Source organism: Loxodonta africana, chromosome 26 (assembly GCF_030014295.1).
Source record: "Loxodonta africana isolate mLoxAfr1 chromosome 26, mLoxAfr1.hap2, whole genome shotgun sequence".
Taxonomy (NCBI): Eukaryota; Metazoa; Chordata; class Mammalia; order Proboscidea; family Elephantidae; genus Loxodonta; species Loxodonta africana.
In genome coordinates, this window is record NC_087367.1 from 26,737,957 (window position 1) to 26,753,604 (window position 15,648).

Sequence of the window (15,648 nt, forward strand, 5' to 3'; positions counted from 1 at the left end):
TCTTTGACCAGTACTATGCTGTCTTTATCACTTTAGCTTTGTCGTAAGTCTTGATGTCAGGGAATGTCAGTCCTTTGACTTTGCTCTTTAGTTGTGGGTCTTTTGCTTTTCCGTATAAACTCTAGGATGAGTTTGTCAATATCTATGAAATAACTTATTGGGATTTTGATTGGGATTGCATTGAATTTATAGATCAAGTTGGGAAGAACTGGTATCTTGATAATATTAACTCTTTCTATCCGTGAACATGGGATAGCTCCCCATTTATCTAGATCTTTTTCATCAGTGTTTTGTAGTTTTTCTCATACAAATCTTATTTTGTTAGATTCGGGTATTTTAGTGAATTTAATATAAATGGTATGTTTTTAATTCCAAGTTCCAGTTGTTCATTGCTGATATATAAGTGGTTGACTTTTGTATATTAACCTTGTATCTTGCAACCTTACTATAATCACTTATTAGTTCCAGAGGAGTTTTTTTGTTTTTGTTCAAGTCTCTGGGATTTCCTACATAGACAACCATATTATCTGTGAACAAAGACCGTTTTATTTCTTCCTTCCCAATTTGTATATCTTTTATTTCCTTTTCTCATCTTATTGGATTAGGTAGGACTTGCAGTGCAGTGCTGAATAGGAATTGTGAGAGGGAACATCCTTGTTCCTAATCTTATGGGGAAAGCATCTAGTTTTTCACCATTAAGTGTGATATTGTTGTTGTTAGCTGCCTTTGAGTCAGCCCCTGACTCATGGCAACCCCATGTACAACGTTATTTTGTCAAATGTCTTTTCTGTGTTTATTTGATCATATGATTTTTCTTCTTTAGCTGGTTGATGTGATGAATTACATTAACTGATTTTCAAATGATGCATACCTGGAATAAATCCCACATGGTCATGGTGTATAATTCTTTATATATGTGGTTGAATTTTATTTATTGTTATTTTGTCGAGGGTTTTTTTTTTTTTTTTTTTTTTTTAATGTCAGTGAGAGATACTGGTCTGTAATTTTTCTTCCTAGTAATTTCTTTGTCTCATTTTGGTATTAGGGTAATGCTGGCCTTGGCATAGAATGAGTTACTAAGTGTTCCCTCTGCTTTATATCCTGGAAGAGATTGTAGAGAATTGGTATCATTCTTTCTTTAAATGTTTGGTACAGTTCAGCAGTGGGCTTGGTACTTTTTGTTTTGGAAGGGTATTGATTGTTACTTTGATTTCTTTAATAGGTATGGGTCTATTCAGATATCTGTTTCTCTTTGTGTGGATTTTGGTAGATTATATCTTTCAAGGAATTGCTGTGGTTCATCTTGGTTATCAAATCTGTGGCCATAGAGTTATTTACAGTATTCCTTTATTACCATTTTAGTGCCTGTGGGGTCAGTTATGATGGCCCCTCTTTCCTTTCTGGTATTAATAAATTCTACCTTCTCCCTTTTTTTCTTGATTAGCCTGGCTAGAGGTTTATCAGTGTTACTGATCTTTTGAAAGAACCAAAGCTTTTGATTTTTTTGGTTTTCTTTGTTTCCTGTTTTCAATTTCACTGATTTCTGCTCTGATTTTTATTATTTCTTTTCTTCTGCTTGCTTTGGATTTAATTTGGTCTTCTTTTTGTAGTTTCCTAGAGTGGAAGCTTAGATTATTCATTTTAGACCTTTCTTTTTTCCTAGTATATGTATTCAATGCTATAAATTTCCCTCTACTGCTTTTGCTGTTTCACAAATTTTGATAAGTTGTATTTCATTTAGGTGAACATATTTTTTAATCTCTCATGAGACTTCATTGACCCATGTGTTATTTTGGTATTTTCTAGCTATTTTTCTGTTATTGATTTCTAATTTAACTCCTTTTTGGTCTTAAAGGATCCTTTGAATAGTTTCTATACTATTAAATTTGTTAAGGTTTGTTTTATGGCCAGGATGTGACTTGTCATGGACTGAGTTGTATCTCCCCAAAATATGTGTCAACTTGGTTAGGCCATGATTCCCAATACTGTGTGGTTGTCCTCCACCTTGTGATTGTAATTTTACATTAAAGAGGGTTAGAGTGGGATTGTAACACCCTTACTAAGGTTGCATCCCTGATCCAGTGTAAAGGGAGTTTCCCTGGAGTAACCTGCACCACCTTTTATCTTACAAGAGATAAAAGGAAAAGAAAGCAAGGAGAGAGGCTGGACCTCATACCACCAAGAAAGAAGCACTGGGAGCAGAGCACATCCTTTGCACCCGGGGTTCCCGTGCGAAGAAGCTCCTAGTCCAGGGGAAGATTGATGAGAAGGATCTTTTTCCAGAGCTGACAGAGAAAGCCTTACCCTGGAGCTGACATCCTGAATTTGGACTTCTACTAGACTGCGAGAAAATAAATTTGTCTTTGTGAAAGCCATCCGCTTGTGGTATTTCTGTTATAGCAGCACTAGATGACTTAAGACATGGTCTGTCTTGCTGAATGTTCCATATGAATTTGAGAAAGAATGTGTGTTTTGGATGAAGTATTCTGTAAATGTCAGTTTGATCTAGTTGATTCATGGTGCTGTTCCATACTGATTTCTGCCTGTTGGACCTATCAGTTGCTGATAGAGGGGTGTTGAAGTCCCCAACTATTAATAGTGGATTTGTCTGTTTTTTCTTGCACTTCTGTCAGTATCATGTATTTTGACCCTTTATCGTTAGGCACATGCACATTCAGAACTGTTATTTCTCTTTTGAGAATTGACATATCATTAGGTAGTGTCCTACTTTAACCAAAATGAAGTACTAATACACGCTATAACGTGTCCTTTTTATTGCCAAATAGTAATCCACTGCATGGGTATATGTTTTGTTTATTCAGCTACCAGTTGGTGTGCATTTTATTTTTTTACCCCTTTTGGCTATAATGAACAATGAGGCTGTGAACATTGGCATATAGGTCTTTATGTGGACATATGTTTTCATTTCTTCTGAGTATGTACCTTGGAGCAGAATTGGTAGATGATATGGTAACTCTACCATAAAATTACCATAGGACCTACCAATTCCATTCCAAGGAGTTGGTAACTCTGGAGCACTGCTGGCACAGTGGTTAAGTGTTTGGCTGCTAACCAAAAGGTCGGCAGCTCAGATCCACTAGCTGCTCCTTGGAACTTCTATGGGGCAGTTCTACTCCATTGAGTAGGGCTGCTATGAGTCAAAACCAACTCAGTGGCAGTGGGTTTGATTTTGGTTTTTATGGTAACTCTTATGTTTAACTTTTTGAGGAACTGCTGAACTATTTTCCAAATTGGCTGTACCATTTTTCATTCCCACTAGCAATATATGAGTTCAAATTTCTTTATTTCCTTACCAGCACCTCTTATCATGCATCTTTTTAATTGCAGGATCCTTGCTGTAATTAGGTGCCGTCGGGTTGGTTCCGACTGATAATGACCCTATGCATGACAGAACGAAACACTGCCTTGCCTGGTCCTGCACCATACTCACAGTTGTTGCTATGCTTAGCCCATTGTTGCAACCACTGTGTCAGTCCATTTCGTTGAGGGTCTTCCTGTTTTTTGCTAACCCTCTACTTTACCAAGCATGATGTCCTTCTCTAGGGACTGATACCTCCTGATAACATGTCCAAAGTATGTGAGATGTAGTCTCTCCATCCTTGCTTCTAAGGAGCATTCCGGTTGTACTTCAAAGACACATTTGTTCATTCTTTTGGCAGTCCATGGTATATTCAGTATTCTCCATCACCACAATTCAAAGGTGTCAGTTCTTCAGTCTTCCTTATTCACTTTCCAGCTTTTGCGTGCATATGAGGTGATTGAAAATACCATGGCTTGGGTCACGTGCACCTTAGTTGTCAAGGTGACATCTTTGTTTTTCAAAACTTTAAAGAGGTCTTTTGCAGCAAAATTTCCCAATGCAGTGCATCTTTTCATTTCTTGACTGCTGCTTCCATGGGTGTTGATTGTGGATCCAAGTAAAAGGAAATCCTTGATAACCTCAATCTTTGTTTATCATGATGTTGCTTATTGGTCCAGTTCTGAGAATTTTTATTTTCTTTATGTTGAGGTGTAATCCTACTGAAGGCTGTGGTCTTTGATCTTCATCAGTAGGTGCTTCAAGTCGTCTTCACTTTGAGCAAGCAAGGTTGTGTCATCTGCATACTACAGGTTGTTAATGAGCCTTCCTCCAATCCTGTATTGGAGTCTTCCTGTAGTCTTCATGTATGATGTCATTCCACAACTCGTCCGGTCTTCGGTCATTAGCATTCAACATCTCAAATCTATTCTTGAGATGGTCTCTAAATGCCCTGTTCTTTTTCATATGCTCCAGCTTCTTGGATTATTTGCTTAGCATACAGATTGAATAGGTATGGTGAAAGGATACGACCCTGACACACACGTTGCCTGACTTTAAACCATGCAGTATCCCCTAGCTCTGTTCAAACAACTGCCTCTTCATCCACGTACAGATTCCTTGTGAGCACAATTAAGTGTTCCAGAATTCCCATTCTCCACAATGTTATCCATAATTTGTTATGATCTACACAGTCGAATGCCTTAACGCAGTCAATAAAACACAGGTAAACATCTTTCTGGTATTCTCTGCTTTCAACCAGGATCCATCTGACATCATCAGTGATATCCCTGGTTTCACCTCCTTTTCTAAATCTGGCTTGAATTTCTGGCAGTTCCCTGTTGATGTACTGCCACAGTTGCTTTTGAATGATCTTCATCAAAATTTTGCTAGTATGTAATATTAATGATATTGCTCAATAATTTCAACATTCGATTGTTTCACCTTTCTTTTTGGAATAGGCGTAAATATGGATCTCTTCCAGTGGGTTGGCCAGGTAGCTGTCTTCCAAATTTCTTGGCACAGATGAGTGAGCACTTACAGTGCTGCAACTGTTTGTTGAAACATCTCAGTTGGTATCCTGTCAATTCTCGGAGCCATGTTTTTCGCCAGTGCCTTCAGTGCAGCTTCGACTTCTTCCTTCAGTACCATCAGTTCATGATCATATGTTACCTCCTGAAATGGTTGAACGTCAACCAATTCTTTTTGATCTAGTGACCTTGTGTAATCCTTACATCTTCTTTTGATGATTCCTGCATCATTTAGTATTTTCCCTGTAGAATCCTTTAGCACTGCATCTTGAGGCTTGAATTTTTTCTTCAGTTCTTTCAGCTTGAGAAATGCTGAACGTGTTCTTCCCCTTTGCTTTTCCATCTCCAGGTCTTTGCACATGTCACTATAATACTTTCCTTGGTCTTCTCGAGCTGCCCTTTGAAATCCTCTGTTCAGCTCTTTTACTTCATCATTGTTTCCTTTTGCTTTAGCTACTCGATGTTCAAGAGCAAGTTTCAGAGTCTTTTCTGACATCCATTTTGGTCTTTTCTTTCTTTCCTGTCTTTTTAATTATGTCTTGCTTTTTTCATGTATGATGTCATTCCACAACTTATCTGCTCTTCGGTCATTAGCATTCAACATGTCAAATCTATTCATGAGATGGTCTCTAAATTCAGGTGAGATATACTCAGGGTTGTACTTTGGCTCTCCTGGATTTGTTCTAATTTTCTTCAGTTTCAGCTTGAACTTGCATATGAGTATCTGATGGTCTGATCTGCATTCGGCCCCTGGCCTTGTTCTGACTGATGATATTGAGCTTTTTCGTCTTCTCTTTCCACAGATGTAGTCGATTTGATTCCTGTGTATTCCATCTGGCGAGATCCACGTGTATAGTCGCAGTTTATGTTGGTGAAAAAAGGTACTTGCAATGGAGAAGTCGTTGGTCTTGCAAAATTCTGTCATGCGATCTCTGCCATCGCCTCTCTCACCAAGGCCATATTTTCCAACTACTGATCATTCTTCTTTGTTTCCAGCTTTCCCCTTCCAATCACCAGTAATTATCAGTGCATCCTGATTGCATGTTTGATCAATTTCAGACTGCAGAAGTTGGTAAAAGTCTGCAGTTTCTTCATCTTTGGCCTTAGTGCCTGGTATGTACATTTGAATAATAGTCATATTAACTGGTGTTCCTTACATCACCAACAGCATTGTCCTTCAGGATAGATCTTGAAATGTCCTTTTTGGCAATGAATGCAGCACCATTTCTCTTCAAGTTGTCATTCCGGGCATAGCAGACCGTATGATTGTCCAATTCAAAATGACCAGTACTAGTCCATTTCAGCTCACTAATGCCTAGGTTACCAATCTTTATGTGTTCCATTTCAAAATGAATTGAAACAGCCATCCTAGTGGACATGAAATTGTATTTCATTGTGGTTTTGATTTGCATTTGCCTGATGACTAATGGTGTTGAACTTACTGTCTTGTGTTTATTGACCATTCCTGTGTCTTCTTTGGACAAAGGTCTCTTCAAATCCTATAACCTTTTTTATGTTTGGTAAAATTGTTATTGTCCATTTGTAAGCATTCCTTTTATATTCTGGATAAACCCGTTGCCATTGAATTGATTCCAACTTGTAACAATCCTATAGGACAGAGTAGAGCTGCCCCACAGGGTTTTCAGGGAGTAGTTGGTGAATTTGAACTGCTCACCTTTTGGTTAGCAGCCGAGCTGTTAACCGCTGCACCATATTCTGGATACAAATCGTTTTTGAGATGTTTAATATGTGAATATTTTCTTCTAGTCTGTGCATTGCCTTTTCACTTTCTTGATTGTGCCTTTTGAAGCACAAAAATTTCTAGGTCTCACAAAGTCTAACTTAGCCATTTATTTTCTTTTATCGCTTGTTCTTTTGGTGTTATAGCTAAGAAATCATTGCCTTACCCAAGGTCATGAAGAGTTACTCTTGTGCTTTCTAATAAGAGTTTAATAGTTTTAGTTCTCATATTTAGGTCTAGGATGCAGTTTGAGTTTGTATACGGTGTGAGGTACAGGTCCAAATTTTTCCTTTTGCAAAAAAAAAAAAAAAAATTTTTTTTTTTTTAATGTGGTAGCCTGTTGTCCCAAAACCATTTGTTGGAAAGACTGTTCTTTCTCTGTTGAATTGTCTTGGCACCTTTGTTGAAAATCATCTGACTATAGATGAGAGGGTTTATTTCTGGACTCTCAGCTCTATTCCATTTATCTGTGTATCTATCCTTATGCTAGTACTGCATTGTCTTGATTATTGTGACTTTACACCTAAGTTTTGAAATCTAGACGTGTTGGTTCTCCAACTTTGTTTTTCTTTTTCGAAATTGTTTTGGTCATTCTGCCTTTGCATTTTCACATGAATTTTAGGATGAGCTTGTCAGTTTCTGCAAAAGCCTGCTGGGATTTTGATGAGATTGACTGAATCTGTAGATCAATTTGAGGAGTACTGCTATCTTAACAATATTAAGTCCTCCGATCCCTGAATGCAGGGTGTCTTTTCATTTATTCAGATCTTCTCTAATTTCTTTCCAAGGTATTTTATTTTTGCTTTTCCGTTTTTTTGTATTGACTTACCATTTGTGTTGTTTTCTCTTTCTGATATTCTCCTTATTCATTATTGTATTTCCTTTTCCTTTTTTCTCTGTATTCATTAATGCTTCTTTTGGTCTTTTTCCTGCCTTTTGTTTTGCCACCCTTGCAAAATTCTCTGAAATATCTTGTTTGCCTCCTTCCTCATCTTTTTTATATTTAATCCAGATTTTCCCTTAAACAAATATTTCAATAATAGATGGAAATACGTAATACAGTAGGAAAAGCTGCATTTGAATTGCTTCTGATTTGTACTATGACCACATTTGAATTAATGCATTATTTTTAAACTGCTTTCAATCCCAATTATTGGTAGCAGGTTGAAGAAGTGTAAGGAGCCCCTCGGTGGTGCAAATGGTTAACTCAGTTGGCTGCTAACCAAAAGGTTGGAGATTCGAGTCCACTCAGAGGCACTTCAGAAGAAAAGCCTGATGATCTGCTTCTGATAAATCAGCCGTTAAGGACCCTGTGGAGCACAGTTCTACTCTGACACACACCGGAGGCATGGGGGAGGGTAGCGAAAGGGGACACTTGCCCCTGGGCATAAATCCAAGGGTGCGTGTTAATGCGGCACAGAATGATGTTTTGAGGCACCACAGATATGAAATGTGCCTGACTGAGGCAGCTGGACAAGAAGGGGAAGGTGTTTCTGCTGACAAGTTGCCACTGTCAACGTCTATTGTCTTGAAATGGGGGGAAGGACAACTAAGAGATTGCCCCAGGGTGCTAATAATACCCATGTCTCAGGGTTTTGGGAGCCCCAGTGGTGCCAGTGGTTAATCATTTGGTTGCTAACGAAAAGTTGGGCAGTTTGATTCTACCACCCGTACCTTGGAAGCCTTATGGGGCAGTTCTGCTCTGTCCAGTAGAGCTGTTATGAGTTGGAATTGACTAGAGTGCAATGGGTTTGGTTTTTTTTTTGGTTTCTGATGGTTTTGTGTGTAGTATATACCTGATCATCTCAGCAGTGGGTTTTTTTTTTTTATGTATATATACGTGATTACACGATAAATGTTAATTATCAGTAATGTTATTAATCTGATTTTAGTGGTTTCCAAACTAAAAAAAAACAAAGAAAAAAACCATTTTGACCACTGAACTTTGGAATCCCTTCTCTGCTGAATGTTTATTAAAATTAGTTATGACAATACAGAAATGACTAAAAGCTACTATTATTTGTTAAGTTTATGATAACTTTTGATTTTGTGCTTTGTGGATTATACACATATATCATAATCTGTTTTCTACTGTATAGAAGACAGTCTATTTTCTGATTCCTTCCTTGACCCATGTGGCTGAATTATCACTAAATACTTTTAACCACCATTTTTTCCCTAGTGGAGGTATTTATGTACTCGTAGTTTTCATGCCCCTCTTGTGATATCAAAAGCTCTTATATCATTTTAATTAACTTGTTCCTATGCTTTTATAGTTTCTGTATAGGCTTTCTGGCAGTTTAATCCCTAGGAATGTGCATACAATGGCAGGAATGTCTAAACTTCATTATATTAGATGTAACACCTTGTTGTTGTTGTTGGGTGCCCTCCAGTGGATTCTGACTCATAATGACCCCGTGTGATAGAGTAAAAATTTCTTGTAGGGTATTCTTGGCTGTAACCTTTACAGAAGCAGATCACTAGGTCTTTCTCCTGTAGAGCCACTGGGTGGGTTTGAATCACTAGCCTTTTGGTTAGCAGCCAAGTGCTTAACCATTGTACCATCAGGTCTCCTTTGTAACAGCCTAGTGGTATGGAAATAGAGATTCTGTATTTTCTATTTCTATAGATTCATAGTTTTCTCTTAGCTCTGCTACTGCTCCTTTTTATTGGTGCAGAATATTAAAGGTTAATAGCATATCAGTTTAGTGATTTATTTGGTCCTTGGTTTGGGGCTGCACATGTCTATTTCATGTGCAGTCTTTGGCTCCTGAAAACCTGTGATTTCTGTATTAGAATTTCATAGTATGTTATATCCCTCAGGACACATGGTTCTTTGTATTAATGATGATTTTGGTTGTGACTCCAGAATCATATAATTTTGAGTTCTACTGATTGAACTAGTCATTTAATTACTGTTATTGAGATTCATGGGTGAGCATCCTTTTCTGTATTTTTGCATCCCTAGACTATTACATCTAATACAATGAAATGGAGACATTTCTGCATTTTATGCATATTCTTTTTACCCTGAGAGTGTTATTCTGAAGTGTATATGGGGGGAGAAATGGTCAAGAGCATTAAGTAAAAATTCTGAAAAATAAAAGGGGGAGAGAAAAGCTACAGTGATTCAAATTATACACTACATAAACAGGAAGAGATAGACCCGTGGCACATTTTAGGAAGATGCCAAAAGAGGGATGAGAGATAAAAGGGAATCATTTCTCAAAAAACAAAGTTTACAAATTCACATAAAAAGACCAGACTTAATGGTCTGACAGAGACTGGAGGAACTCCTGAAACTGTGGCCCCTGGACGCACTGTTAACTCAGAACTGAAACTCTTTCAAAGCCCTCTTTTCAGACAAAGACTAGACAGGACTGTAAAACAAAAAAAAAAGACCATGGGTGAGGAATGTGCTTTTTAGTTCAATCTGATATATGAGACCAAATGGGCAGCTCCTGTCCAAAAGCAGGACAAGATGCCAGGAAGGGACAGGAACTGGTTGAATGGCCAGAGGGAACCCGGGCCAGAAAGGGGGAGTGTGCTGTCACATTGTGGGGATTGCAGCTAATGTCACAAAACAATATGTGTCTAAATTTTTGAGTGAGAAATGAAACTTGAGCTGTAAACTTTCACCTAAAGCACAATAAAAGAAAAGAAAAAAATGGAGTTTAGAAAATGAGTTAAGCAGTTGAAGGGGCATTATAGACCTCCACTTAATACCTGGCATGAAGATAAACTTTAGAGGGATTTAAAATTAAATATAAGCACTCGAATCAAACAAAGATTAGTATAAAATACAATTGAGTATTTATCAAACTTCTGGAGGATGGACTAATTCACTTCCAGATCAGTAAAATGAACCACAAGGGAAAGGAAAGGTTTACAGAAATGATTATTTAAAATTTTAATACTTACATACATAAAAAATAATAAAAACAAGTATAATAAGATTGAGGAAATGTTACAGCAAGTATTTTAGAAAAATATCTTCTTTGTGTAACGAATTCTTGTACTGATAAGAAAAGCCAAACCAAACTCGTTGCTATTGAGTTGATTCTGACGCATAGTGACCCTGTAGGACACCGTAGAGCTGCCCATAGGTTTTCCAAGGAGCGGCTGGTGGATTCAAACTGCCGACCTTTTGGTTAGCAGCGGAACTCTTAACCACTGCGCTGCCAAGTCTCTATATTGGTAAGAGGAACACATAATTAATGAACAAGTATATGGAAAAATGCTCAAAGTACTAGCAACAAAATAAATACAAATTAGGTGTTATGTGTTCAGTTAGGGGACAAATTAAATTGATCTTTGAGGTATACAGGAGGTGGTAAAACCTCATAGAAATAGAGAAGTAACATTTATGACTCGAGGCCTATAATAATTTAAACACTATATCAAATTCTAACAAGGATAATACAAGACATATACTCTGAGACTTTTTTCCCAAGAAAACACCTCTGTAGCAAATTGATCATTTATAGTTGAGCTTTGCCTAAAACTTGGATGTGACCAAAAGTGGTCACTTTTTGAATTTCATCCAATTTCCTGACACATCCAAGGGTGGAGCGGGGTGGAGTTTCTCTTGTTGTTATTAACATAAGCTTCCTTTTTCAGAGCTTTGAAACTCTTCCAACATTTATATTACATTAAAATTAGTACTGTCGTATTCTTCTTTCTGTCCCCAGAAATGCTTTACACTGAGTAGACATTTGTTAAATGACACGTTCTATTTGCTCTTACCACTAAAAATATGATACTATAAATAATTTGTGGTAGTAGTTCCTTTCATAGATGAAATGATGAAATTTGAGCTGAAAACAGAATGAAATGATCAGCTAAACAAGCACCGGTATTCTGCTCCATCCTGCTTCATGTATCAGTACCTCAGTTGTGCTGAAGCTGCTCCCACTAGCTTAGATATTTATCTTGATTTATTTATTAGGTATTTGTTTTGTGGAGCTGTTTGTTCCTAAGATTGTGCAAAAGGCCAGGTTCTTCTAGAATGCTGTAAAATTCTCAAAGTTATTCACTCCCTGAGGACACCAGTTAAGTTTTTCCTGTTCTCATAAGAATGTAAGATTAGGACTTTGTACTGTTTTATTGGCAGATATTACAGTTCCAGTATCTAATTTTAATGTGTAAGATCAAGTTAAACCAGTGGTTCTCAACTAGAGTGATTTTGTCCCCCAGGGGACATTTGGTAGTGTCCGCTCACATTTTTAGTTGCCACAATTGAGCTGTGTTACTGGCTTCTGGTGGGTAGAAGCCAGGACTGCTGCTAAACGTTCTGCAGTGCACAGGGCAGCTTCCCACTGCAAAGAACTATCTGTCCCAAAATGCCAGTAGTGCTGAGATTAGAAACCCTGACTTCAACTGATGTCGAAATGGAATTTCTAAAACTTCTCTCTGTTAGTACTATTGTATGGTCTTAGTTAGCAAATATCAATATCTCTTAGATCAAAATCTTTTAGATGTGAATTGTGACTTGAGAGCTTTTCAATAGGGTTTCTAGTTGCTTGGACAGTTGTGTTTGTTCTTTTAAGAATGGTACACATTTTCCATTATGAGTTTAAATATAGTTAAATAATGAATGTTGATTAACTTACATGTATTAGATTCCTATATCTTTATATTGATTTATAAAGCAAACTCAACAACACACGAAATCAACTCCAACTTCTGGCAGCCCCATGTGTTACAGAATAGAACTACTACGTAGCATTTAATCTTTTTTCCACAGAGCTGCTGGGTGGGTTCGAACCACCAGCTTAGGTTAGCAGCCAATTACAAACTGCTTGTGTCACCCAGGGACACTAGCTGAAGGGAGTGCACTTTTACTGATAAAACCCAAAGAACTGGTGGGACCGGCAATCGGGAGAACTGAGAAGGCAAGCAAATCAGTAGCAGTTAGAACTGCAGTTAAGCCAAGGAGAAATTTGCTGGTCAGATCACTGCTAGGAGAACACTGCAGGAGAAGTCACAAATGAGCAAGTCAAAGCTGAGGGAGCAGACCAGACGAAGGCTGGCCCGCTTCATGATGGCTGTTCGTTAATGGATCCCCAGCGATAGGATAACATTATCTTTGTAATCTGTACTCTTTTTTTTTTTAATTGATGTATTTCTTCTTTCTTTTTCAAAGAATAATCCAGGAGAGAGGTGGCAGAGTGTATTATCCCAGAGCAGAGTTTTGGAATCTAGGAAACTGGCCCAGTGTAGATTTTGATTCTGCCACTTTCTTGCTTTCTGATTATAGCCTCTCTTCAAGTCACTTAATTTCTGATTCTTGGGTTTTTCATCTGTGAAGTTAGGATCATAATACCTACCTCCATATAAAATTATGCTGATTAAATGTAAAGCCCTTAATACAGTGTCTGGCACATAATTGGTGCTCAGAAAATAGTAATGCTCATTAGTCCTGGGGTGGTCTTAAAATTCAGTAAATACCAAAGCATGTACAGCAGTCTGGCAACGCGGTAACATGGCTTTGGCCTTGCCTTTTGATTTTAGTGTTTATTTAGCATATAACAAACTATAAAAAATAGAGATCAAGCATTTGTTTTATTAGAGCACTGGAATTACTTTTTTTTAGGAGTTTTGAGGAAATTAAATAAGTAGCGTGTATCAAGTGTTTTGCACAATGCCCGAAATGCCTGATGCATAGTGACTGTCGTGGATTGAATTGTGTCCCCCAAAAATATGTGTGGACTTGGTTAGGCAGTTATTCCCAGAACTGTGTGGTTTTCCTCCGTTTTATGATTTTCCTATGTGCTGTAAATAATAATTCTCTGCCTGCGATTAAAGAGGATTAGGGTGGGATGTAACACTAATGTAAAGGGAGTTTCCCTGGGGCATGGCCTGCACCACCTTTATCTTAAGAGATACAAGGAAAGGGAAGCAGACAGAGAGTAGGGAACCTCATACCACCAAAAAGGCAGTGCTGGGAGCAGAGCGCGTCCTTTGGACCCAGGGTCTCTGTGCGGAGAAGCTCCTAGTCCAGGGGAAGATTGACAAGAAGGACCTTCCTCTAGAGCCGACAGAGAGAAAGCCTTCCCCTGTAGCTGACACCCTGAATTTGGGCTTCTAGCCTACTAGACTGTGAGAAAATAAATTTCTCTTTGTTAAAGCCATTGACTTGTAGTATTTCTGTTATAGCAGCACTAGATAACTAAGACAGTGACTATACTTAAAGAATGTTTGTTCCCAACTTGCTTTCATATTGCCAAGAGGTTTAAAAAATACCTCTCTGATGCTACTGCTACTGTGTTAATCTGTTTGCTGAACATAGTGGATATAATTGGAGTGAGAAAGGAAATTGGCAGACAGCAATTCATTTTAAACTGTAATGGTATTTACCAAAATTGAAATTATTCTGATGACTAAAGCTGTCTGCTTTTAGCTGATTTAAAACATTTGTTTTTAGTTTAGACCATTTACATGACACTAGGCCTGAAGACTGTTTACTTATGTAACCTAATTCTGGAGTGATTTTGGTTTGTTCCTTGGCTGAATACATTGTCTCTGTAGACAGGGGTTGGATGTAATTTTCAGGTCCTGCCAAAGTAGAGCGAAAACCCCAGCTGTATCTTTTGTTTTCTAGAAACCACTGTCATTCTGCGTTGTTTTTTCTGCCCCATTCTTTCTGCTACAGCTGTGTTGCAGTGGCTTGGCGACATCCTACTGTTTACCCTACCCCCACATTTTTGTCCTGCCAAAACAGTGTCAGGCAGCCTTACTTATCTGCAGGCTTGCAGTGGAAAGATTTTTTTTTTTTTAAATTCTGGATGTTCAGGTTAAGACCTTGACTAGGACAAAAGGTTTCAGAAAGTTTGCATTAAAGACATATAAATTCAGAAACAAGTTCAAAACAAGAAAATGAAAAAAGAATGTTCAAATATGCACTAGTTTGTGTCAAAGAGAAACAGGCAGACGTTAAATTAAGCAGCTTTCTGATAGTTATATCTAGAAAATTCTTGGTTGGAGATTAATGATAAAAGTTAAAAATAAATTCAGAGTCCACAGAGTAATTTTCTCATTGACTCAACTACACTGTAATGCCTTCAATGCCTGTATATAGAAACAGTCATGAGATTCTTCTCTTCAGTTAAAAACTCTCCTAAAAAATGCTGTTAATGTTACATTTCTGGGAAATTTATTAGTGCTAAATTAGTTACCATTGTTCAGTATTCAACAAAAATATTTTGAGTAAGTGCCTGTTAAATATTAAGTTTGAGGTGCTGGGAAATCATAATAAGGCCCTTGCCCTCATGCAGCTCATTTACTGTGATCTGGTTTGTGTTTTAAAAGACTTACTATGAAGATTTACTTGTAATCAAATGTTAAAATGACATCAGTATTCAACTTCTCAAAATAAATGCATATGAAGAAACCTGTGGTGTTAGAAATGTTTTATATCTTGATGTGGGTGGTAGTTCCGTGTGTGTGTGTGTAAATATATATGTATATGTACATTTGTGTGTATGTATAAAGTTATCATTGGAGTCTTTGGTGGTGCAAATGGTTACGCACTCCACTACTAGCCGAAAGGTTGGCAGTTCAGAGCCACCCAGAGGTGGCCTGGCAATCAGCTTCTGAAACTCACAGCCTTGAAAACCCTGTGGAGCAGTTCTACTCTGCACACATGGGGTCACCATGAGTCTGAATCGACTCAATAGCAACTAACAACAACAAAGTTATCAAACTTATAATCGAGATTAGTGTACTCATCATAACTCAGAAACTTTCTGAAGTAAATTAAATGTACATTAAAATGGTTTTTAATTATTTCGGAAATGATTAGTGGTTTCCCATTATTCTTAGAATAAAACCCATACTCCTATTAAAAAATCCATACCAAACCAGAAACCAGTTGCCTTTGAGTTGATTCTGATTCTTAATGACCGCATGTATTGTAGAGTAGAGCTCTGTGCTCCGTAGGGTTTTCACGGCTGTGACCTTTCAGAAGCAGATCGCCAGACCTTTCTTCTAAGGTGCCTTTGGGTGGGTTCGAACTCCCAACCTTTCAGTTCAAGCATTTAACTGTTTGCGCCACCCAA

The 15,648-nt window shown here is 37.7% G+C and overlaps 1 protein-coding gene across 2 annotated transcripts in view; it reads left to right on the top strand.

Moving 5' to 3' along the window:
* The window catches only part of PRKD3 (protein kinase D3), a 106,385-nt gene that overhangs the window by 18,079 nt on the left and 72,658 nt on the right, over positions 1-15,648 (top strand). Inside the window, exon 2 of one of the 2 annotated variants that reach the window (XM_064277191.1) lies at positions 5,652-5,729. The exons of the other annotated variant lie outside the window; for it this stretch is intronic. The gene's annotated coding sequence lies outside the window, so the exon portion shown is untranslated. The remainder of the gene's footprint in view (positions 1-5,651; positions 5,730-15,648) is intronic. 2 annotated transcript variants of the gene reach the window in all.